This window comes from Humulus lupulus, chromosome 4 (genome assembly GCF_963169125.1).
Source record: "Humulus lupulus chromosome 4, drHumLupu1.1, whole genome shotgun sequence".
Lineage (NCBI taxonomy): Eukaryota > Viridiplantae > Streptophyta > Magnoliopsida > Rosales > Cannabaceae > Humulus > Humulus lupulus.
The window spans coordinates 33,956,658-33,966,416 of record NC_084796.1 but is presented as its reverse complement, the minus strand read 5'-3'; the positions used below and the strand labels follow the sequence as shown (position 1 = coordinate 33,966,416).

The window sequence follows — 9,759 nt, the reverse complement described above, 5'->3', positions numbered from 1 at the left end:
GGCATGGCTTTGGAGGGCCGCATCTTTGCAAAGCTAAATCCTAGAAAACAAGGACACGGGCCGTGACATGCTATTGGAGGGCCGCGGCCTAGAGGTGCAAATTCTTAGAAAGTTAGGGCACGGGCCACAACAAGGTGTAAGTAGGGCCGCGACCTGCCACTTTTAAAAACAAAAAAAAAAGGTTTTATAAAGGAGAAAAGGGGAAACCGAAGAGGGCTAGAGAGGAATAGTGAGAGATAGTTTTGGTGGCTGAAAAGCTTGGAGAACACTCAAGGAGGATTCTCAATTGTTTGTTATTCATCTATTTCTTTATGTTGTTCTTGAATTTCTTTGTGATTAGAATGACAATTATGAACTAATTTTCTATTTAGGGCTGTTAATTGAATCACTTGAATCCTTATTATGAATTAATGCAATTATCATTTCTTCTTCATCTTCTTTTTTAGTTCCTTACAATTTGTGCTTGTGATTGATTATTGATTGGCCATCTATAGTCATTATCTTTATGTTTTTGAATCAAAATCTGAGAAGTGCAATTTGAATTTGCTTTGGTTGTTCAGGACACAATTATAATTTGGAACGAGAGTATCTAGATTAATTATGTAACTATCTTTTAAGTTGTTGTGATTAACGTTGTCTTTGTGATTAAATTTACCATAGAAATATAGGAAATTTTCACTTCGGTTGAGTTTATAATTCATAGTATGATTATAAACTACTTTTGTCAACTTGTTAATTGAAATAAGAAGAAAGAAGAAAAAATTGGTAATTTGTATTATGGATTAATAGGGAGGATAGTTGATGAGATTAAATGCCCTAATTGCCCTCTCATTATTTAAGTTCAAGGCTTTGCTATTACTTATTATTTTTATTGAGTTCTTAATTATTGTTTCTGCAATTTATATTTTCTTCTGCCTTTTTACAAGAATCAAAGTTTAATTGACCAAATAGAAACAAAAGATTAATTGACTGGTAATTGGTGATTCAGTCCTTGAGGATGATACTTGGTTTTACCAAGATTATTATTAAATTGTGATACGTGCACTTGTGTAGCTACAATTTCGCAACAAGTTTTTGACACCGTTGCTGGGGACTGAAAACTATCAATATCAGTCTAATTAATTTTATTTCTAATTAGGTTTTTTTTTCTTCTTGTTTCTAATTTGTTTCAGCTGCGTTTCTTTGTCAATTTTAGGCAATTTTGTTATATGTGTAGCAGAAGAGGGGCAGGTAGTCTTGTTCTAATTAATCCAAAGATTGAGAAGGCTTGCAAACAAAACCAAAGAAATAAGAGGTTGGCTCGTTAGACTGTGGAGATGGCACAAAATGATGGGAATAATGAGGTTTCCGAGGTTATTCAAGATCAAGCTCAAAATCCTCCTGCAAGGAGACTGAGAGACTATGTACTGCCCATTGTAACGGGAGTACAGAACTGTATAAGACCGCCGGCTGTGGAGCCCAATAATTTTGAGATTAAGCCGACGATCTTGCAAATGGTGCAGTCCACTGTCCAATTTGGTGGTTTGCCTTCTGAAGACCCTCATATGCACTTGGCGAATTTCTTGGAGTTGTTTGATACTTTCAAATACAATGAGGTCAGTGATGATGCTATAAGGTTGAGACTCTTCCCATTTTCTCCGCGGGAGAGAGCTAAGAGTTGGCTTAATTTGCTACAGGCAAACTCTATTAAGACGTGGCAAGACCTTGCTCAGAAATTCTTGGCTAAGTTTTTCCTTCCCTCGAAGGCTGCTAAATTGAGGGGAGAAATTAATAACTTCTATCAGATGGATAGGGAGTCATTATATGATGCTTGGGAGAATTTCAAGGAGCTATTGAGGAAATGTCCCCATCATGGTATAGAAAAGTGGATGCTGGTCCACAATTTTTACAAGGGCTGTGTGGTACAACGAGAACAGTTATTGATGCTGTAATTGGTGGGGCATTCATGAGTAAGAGTGCCAGCAAAGCTTATAAACTGTTAGAGGACATGGCCACAAAAAATCATCAGTGGTTTGATGAGAGATCATCTGGGGTTAGAAAGGTAGCTGGGTACATGAACTTGATGCAATTACTGCTCTGACAGCACAAGTGGCCTCATTGACAAAACAATTGCAGCAGAATACTGTGTCTGCTAATGCGATTCAGATGGCAACTAGGTGTGAAATTTGTGGTGGTTTTCACTCTTTTGATCAGTGTCCTGCTAGTAGTAATAATAACATTCCTATGGACCAAGCTCAGGTTCAAGCTTTGGGAAATTTTCAGAGGACATTCAACAATCCATTCTCCAACACTTACAATCCTTGGTGGAGAAATCATCCCAATTTTTCTTGGAGAAACAATTAGGGCCAGCAACCTCAGTTTCAGGGTCAGTTTCAACAAAATATGTCTCAACAACCAATGACTCAAGCCTCTTCATCACAACAGCCTAGGCCACAAGCTCCACCAGACAGGCCTAATGAATTAGAAGCTGCATTATTGACTCTTAACAACACTCAAACTGAGTTTATGATTGAGACCAAATCTTCTATCAGAAATCTTGAAACACAAGTGGGGTAGTTGGCTAATATGATGAATAATAGGCCACAGGGAAACTTGTGTAGTAACACTGAAGTTAATCCTAAGAAGCAAGTTCAGGCAATTACTCTGAGGAGTGGTAAACAAATTGAGCAGTCTAGTGTACAACAATTAGTGGTTTAGAATGAAGATTTGGGTGAAAAGTCTGATATAGTAGAGCAAGGGGTCACTGAAAATCACAAGAGTACAGAGAAGATTCCTCCAGTTGTTGACCAGCCAGCCTGCCTGAATTCCATATCCTCAGAGGCTTAGAAAAACTACTCTTGATAAACAGTTTTCTAAGTTTTTAGAGGTGTTCAAAAAGCTGCATATCAATATTCCTTTTGATGAGGCTTTGGAGCAGATGCCCAATTATGTAAAATTCATTAAAGAGATTTTTTCTAAGAAAAAAAAGATGGAAGATTATGAAACTGTGGTGCTCACTGAAGAATGTAGTGCTATGTTGCACAGGAAGCTGCCCCAAAAGTTGAGAGATCCAGGGAGCTTTACTATACCTTGTACAATTGGAAAATTTGAGTGTAAGCATGCCTTGTGTGATTTAGGGGTGAGTATTAATCTGATGCCCTTATCTGTGTTCAGAAGACTTGGTTTGGGTGAGGCAAGACCAACAACAGTTACTCTACAATTAGTAGATTGATCGGTGAAGCGTCCACGAGGTATCGTTTAAGATATTATTGTGAAGGTGGATAAGTTTATTTTTCCCGCTGACTATATCGTTCTTGACATGGAGAAGGATACATATGTACCTATTATTCTTGGAAGACCATTCTAGCCACAGGCCAAGCTTTCAATGATGTTTAAAAGGGAGAGCTTAAACTCATAGTTCAAGGAGATGGGGTGGTATTCAATGTCGTCAAGGCAATGATGTATCCGACTGCTAGTGATAGTTGTTATAGTGTGGATGTGATAGATAAAGCAGTTTAAAAAAGAAGGGTGAGTAGTGATGCTTTAGAGGTGATGTTGATAGGTGTTGAGGAAGATGATGATGCTGAGATGAGAGAATATGTAAATTGGATTAACTCTTACCAACTGTACAAGAAGAAGTTTGAAGAGTTGGCGGAGGGACCAGAATGACCATTAACATCTATTCAGCAGCAACTGCAATTGGAATTAAAGGCTCTTTCGGATCATTTGTGTTATGCATACTTGGGAGAGAAGGAGACTTTACATGTAATTGTTTTAGATGACCCCTCAAAAACTGAATTGGAGAAATTGTTGAGGGTTTTACGGGATCATAAATTGGCCATTGGGTGGACATTTGCGGATATTAGAGGAACAAGTCCTTCAACAGTAATGCATAAAATTTTATTGGAGGAAGATAGCAAACAATGTATAAAGGATCAAAGAAGACTCAACCCAACTATGAAGGAGGTTGTACTTGAGCAAATCCTTAAATGGTTGGACGTCGGGGTGATCTATCCAATTTCTGATAGTTCATGGGTGAGTCCAGTGCAAGTGGTACCGAAGAAGGGTGGTATGACCGTGGTGAAGAATGAAGACAATGAACTCATTCCAACTAGAACTGTGACGGGGTGGAGGATTTGTATTGATTACCACAAGCTCAACAAGGCTACAAGGAAAGACCATTTTCCTTTGCCTTTCTTTGAACAAATGCTTGATAGATTAGTAGGCCATAGCTACTACTGTTTCTTGGATGGGTATTCAGGGTACTATCAGATTGCTATTGCATAGGAGAACAAAGAGAAAACAACATTTACATGTCTCTATGGCACATTTGCTTTCAGGAGAATGCCATTCGGACTATGTAATGCTCCAGCAACATTTCAAAGATGCATGATGGCTATTTTTTCGGATATGGTGGAAAGGAGCATTGAAATTTTCATGGATGATTTTTCTGTTTTCAATTTTTCATTTGTTATATGTTTGGGTAATTTGGAGAATGTATTGAACCGATGTGAAAAAGAAAATCTGGTGTTAAATTGGGAAAAATGCCATTTTATGGTAAAAGAAGGAATTGTTCTGGGGCACAAGATCTCTAGAGATGGTATTGAGGTAGATAAAGCAAAAATTGCAACAATTGAGAAATTACCACCTCCGGTGTCAGTGAAAGGTGTAAAAAGTTTCCTTGGCCACGTAGGGTTTTATCGAAGATTTATCAAATATTTTTCTAAAGTATCTAAGACTCTCTCTTCATTATTGATGAATGGTGTGGTTTTTGATTTCAATGAGGAGTGCCTTCATGCTTTCAAGGTACTCAAGGAGAAGCTGATATCTGCACCTATAGTTGTTGCTCCAAACTGGGACTTACCATTCGAACTGATGTGTGACACTAGTAATTATGCTGTGGGTGCAGTTTTGGGGCAGTGTATTGACAAGGTATTTTGCTCCATTTACTATGCTAGTAGAACTCTCAATGATGCACAATTGAATTACGCCACAACAAAAAAAGAGTTGCTAGCCATAGTGTTTGCTTTTGACAAGTTCAGACCTTATCTGATTGGTAATAAGGTGATTGGGTATACTGATCACTCTGATATCAAGTACTTGATGACTAAGAAAGATGCAAAGCCTTGCTTAATTAGATGGGTTCTATTGCTACAAGAGTTTGATATGAAGATTCGTGATAAAAAGGGTACTAAAAACCTTGTAGCTGATCACTTGTAGAGACTTGAAATAGAAAAGAGTCAGAATGAGAAAGTTGTGCAGATTAATGATTTCTTTCCAGATGAACAATTATTTGGGGTGAGTGAAAATCCTGTTGTGCTTTGGTTTGCTGATGTTGTGAATTTCCTTGTTGCAAAGGTTGTGCCTCCTGAGATGACGAGGCAACAATTGAAGAAATTTTACCTTGAGGTGAAGCATTACTATTGGGAAGAGCCTATTCTCTATAAGCATTGTGTTGATGAAATCATTCGCCGTTGTGTACCTGAGGATGAAATGCATTCTATTCTTGCCCACTGCCACAATTTACAATGTGGTGGGCATTTTGGAGCCACAAGAACAGCAACTAAGGTATTGCGAAATGGTTTCTATTGGCCAACCCTATTTAAAGATGCTAATTCGTTTGTGAAGGATTGTGATCGGTGTCAGCGCACTGGTAATATCTCAAGGAGAAATGAGATGCCCCTCAATGTGATTTTGGAAGTTGAGCTTTTTCATGTTTGGGGCATTGACTTCATGGGTCCATTTCCACCATCTTACAATAATGAGTATATCCTGCTAGCAGTTGATTATGTGTCAAAATGTGTGGAAGCTGCTGCTACGAAGACCAATGACGGAAAAACTGTGTTGAACTTTCTCCATAAACATATTTTCACTCATTTTGGTACACCTTGAGCTCTCATTAGCGATGAAGGGAGTCATTTTGTCAACAAACAACTTGATGCTTTTTTAGCTTGCTATGGTGTATACCACTGCACTACATTGCCATATCACCCTCAAATATATGGCCAAGTTGAAATTTCAAACAGGGAGGTGAAAAGTATCCTTGAAAAGACTGTGGATAGTTCAAGGAAAAACTGGTCAAAGAAGTTAGATGATGCACTATGGGCTTACAGGACCGCATTTAAAATACCGATAGGTATGTGTCCATATCGCTTATTTTTTGGAAAAGCTTGTCATCTTCTAGTTGAGTTAGAGCACAAGGCATATTGGGCAATGAAAAAGTTAAACTTTGATTGGAATGCTGCTAGTGAGAGTAGAGTTTTGCAACAAAATGAGCTTGATGAATTTCGTAATGAGGCATACGAAAATACAAAAATCTATAAGGAACGCACCAAAGCTTGGCATGACAAGAACTTAGTCCGAAAAGAGTTTCAACCTGGGCAGCAGGTACTTCTTTTTAATTGAAGGCTGAGATTGTTTCCTGGAAAATTGAAGTCCCGGTGGTCAGGTCCTTTTACTGTTGTGCGAGTGTTTCCATATGGCTCAGTGGAAGTGCAAGGAAAGAATGGATTTCCTTTTAAGGTGAACAGACAAAGGTTGAAGCCATATGTGGGCAGTGCATTTGATCAAGCAAAGTCAGTAATCCTCTTGAAGCCCCTTGTGAAGAGGAGTTCAATGTTTGACTAAATGACGTTAACGACAGCGCTCATGAGAGGCATCCCATATATTTTTATTGCTTTCTTTATTTTTTTTAGTCTAGTTGGAACAAAAGTTTAGGTTTAAATTTTTGCACTTGTAAATTATGAATATTTTGTTTATTATTGTACTTATTGAATCGAGGAAAGCGTGAAAAACGAAAAAAAAAATTCCTTAAGGGCGGTGGCACAGCCTTATAGGGTCGCGGCATGGCTCCTTATAGAGGCGCAAAGAGTTTATCCAAGTGTAGGCGGGCCGCGGCATGGATAGGATGAGCCGCGGCATGGATAGGATGAGCCGCGGCATGAGGAATCGAGGATGCCCAGATATTTGATGCGGGCTGCAGCATGGATAGGGTAGAGCCGCGGCCCTGACTCCTCAGAATTTCCAGATTTTTTAGGCGGGCTGCGACATTGAAAGACTAGGGTCGCGACCCGTATTGCGCAGAAAGGGTTAAATCCCCCATTTTGTTACCCTTTTTCTTCATTTTATTCTCCTTCTCACCGTAAACACCAGCCTTAACCTCCTTTCCCTTCATTCTCTCATAACTCATTTTCTCATTTTGAGTGTTTGACTTGGCAAGAAGAAAAAAAGAAGAAGACAATGTATGAAGTTTTCACATTCAAGTAAGTGCCACATCTCCCTTTTAGTGATTTCTTATTGGAAACTTGGAACAAATTTGATGATTTGGACTGTTTTGAGAATTTTTATTGAGAAATTGAGTGGTTTTGTCTGGTGTAAGTGGTTGGGTTGCTTGTTCATTGTGATTTGGTGATTTTGGGGAGTGGGAAATCAAGGAGAGGTGTTGCCCTAATTGTTTTAGGAACATGGGATGTTTAGTGATTGTTTAAGAATTATTATGGCCCCTAGACCTAAAAGAAACCTACGCCGAGCTCCCAATAAAAAGGATGCTTCCACATCCTGAGGCCAAAACCCGCCACCACCACCTCCTACTGATTATGATACTAATTTATTTTCCAATAAGCAGGTGGCCAATATGTTCAAAAAAATTCATTAGAAATTTGTGGTTAGGGAGAGAGGGTTTAAGTTTAAAGAGGAATCATTTGAAGATAATCCCTCCTATGATCTCATTTGGGTTGAGATAGTGAGAAGAAATTGGGGTGTTTTCTAAAACTCCACCCGTGTTGGCATGGCAAATTATTCACAGATGTTTGATTTTTATGCCAATTTCCCTTATCTTGATGCAGAACAACAAAACTTTATTCGTGGTAAAAAGGTTTCTACTGAAATCTATTCATTTAATTCATTGCTACACCTCCCTACTTTGTCTGCACTCAATGATGAGCATTGGAAATTGGCTCACTTTAGCAAGCTAGACTATAATGTAGTGGCTAAAGCTTTGAGTATGGAGGGGGCTCGTTTTAATTATCAGCATGGCAAGGCCAAAGACATGTACCGGTGGCAACTTAATCCGCTTGCCAAGGCTTGGGCTTATTTTGTTAGTTCCAGCATGTTGCCTACTTCTCACCTATCTACTATTGATAGAGAGCATTGTTTGTTGGTGAATGCTATCATGAAGAAGATGATAGTTAATGCCGAGTCATTCGTTATAGCATCCACAATATCAGTAAGTTCAACACCACTTCTAGCGTTGCCCATGGCACTTTTATCTCTACCTTGTGTGACACTTATGATGTACCGATCTTTGCAAATGATCTGGTTCAGAAGCTCATGGGGCTGATTAATCAAACTTTATTTGCTTCCTTTCCTCCAGCCTCTCTTGTTCCACCACCACCTGGGCAGCATTATAAGCGTCGAAGGGCCGATGAAGCAGATGACACTGACCCTGTGGACGAGGAGGGAGCAGATGGCGCAGGTCCCAGTAACCCCACATCACATTTGGCACCTTGTGGGCCTATTGATGAGCACACTCAGTGCACGCATGATCGACTGGATCATATCATCTGCCAAAATCAGTATTTAATCCATGCGCATCAAGTGAAACATCAACATTACAATGATTGGATGGTACACAGAATGAGTATAGGCGTGTTCATGTGGAAGAATTGAATGCTTTTGTAACTAGGTGGAGGATGAGTTCTGTGGATGAACACTATTTCACCCCTCCACCATAGTTTCACCCATACAACCCACCACCACCACCACCGCCATACTGATGTGGTGTGTCTTTTGAGGTAAGTTTTCTATCCATGGTCTTCATGTCACATTGGGGACATTGTGAAATTTAAGTTTGGAGGAGGGGCTTATCATTTTTACTTTGTTTTTATTTTTATTTTAGTTTAATGTTTTAATTTAAGTTGGGTCTTTTATGTCGAAAAGTTAAGCCGATGAAATTTCTTTATTAATGTCGTTTGTCATCACTTGTGAAATAGAGATTGTATGAATAGCCGTGTGCTTGCTTTGATCACTCTTTGGATTAATTTTAATGCTTCTTGGAAATTTTAATATGTTGTGTAAATGTGAGTAATTAGCATATGTTATACATGTTTTACTTGAGTATGAGGAATGAATTGTGGAATAGGAAGCATTGCTTATCTTTTGAGACGAAATCCTTGATGACATGTGTGTTAGAAAATGATCTAGGCAATTTTGTTGGAACGCTTGAGCCTTTCAAGGTTATTGATATTATTTTATCCTTAGTTTGCCTCTTTGTGCCTTGACTTGCTTGATTAATTGTTTAACCACACTATTAAGCCAAAAATGCACCCATTATTATTTTCCCTTGTCCTTGAATTATGCCATAAGCTTAGAAATAAGTTTAGGGGAAAGAATTGTATTGGGTGAAACTGTCGAGATGTGGATAAATGATGTATTTTAATGATTGAGAGAAATGTAAAAGTTCTTGCAACATCACTAATTTATGTATACCATTCGAAAAAAAAGAGTGATAAATAATTAAATAAAGTGATGTTGGAGTATTATTTTGTGATTTCTCAATTTTTGGAAAATTGGTGAATTGGGGGATGATTATTAAATTCAAGATGGTTGATTTGATTGGTTTTTGATGTGCTTATGGTATAATGATGCTTAAATGTCTTTTCAACTACCGTTACTTAAGCCACAATGTTATGAACCTTAAAAGTCATATTGATTCCAAAACTTGTGTTGTTGACATTAGTGGAGAAATGCAAGTATGCAAGCATATTGAATATTGGTTAGTGG

The 9,759-nt window shown here is 38.4% G+C and overlaps 1 non-coding gene across 1 annotated transcript; it reads right to left on the bottom strand.

Moving 5' to 3' along the window:
• Positions 1–1,751: 1,751 nt before the first annotated feature.
• LOC133833626 (small nucleolar RNA R71) lies at positions 1,752–1,858 on the bottom strand. The gene has a single exon (XR_009892996.1). It is a non-coding gene; the product is annotated as a small nucleolar RNA R71 (small nucleolar RNA).
• Positions 1,859–9,759: the final 7,901 nt, after the last annotated feature.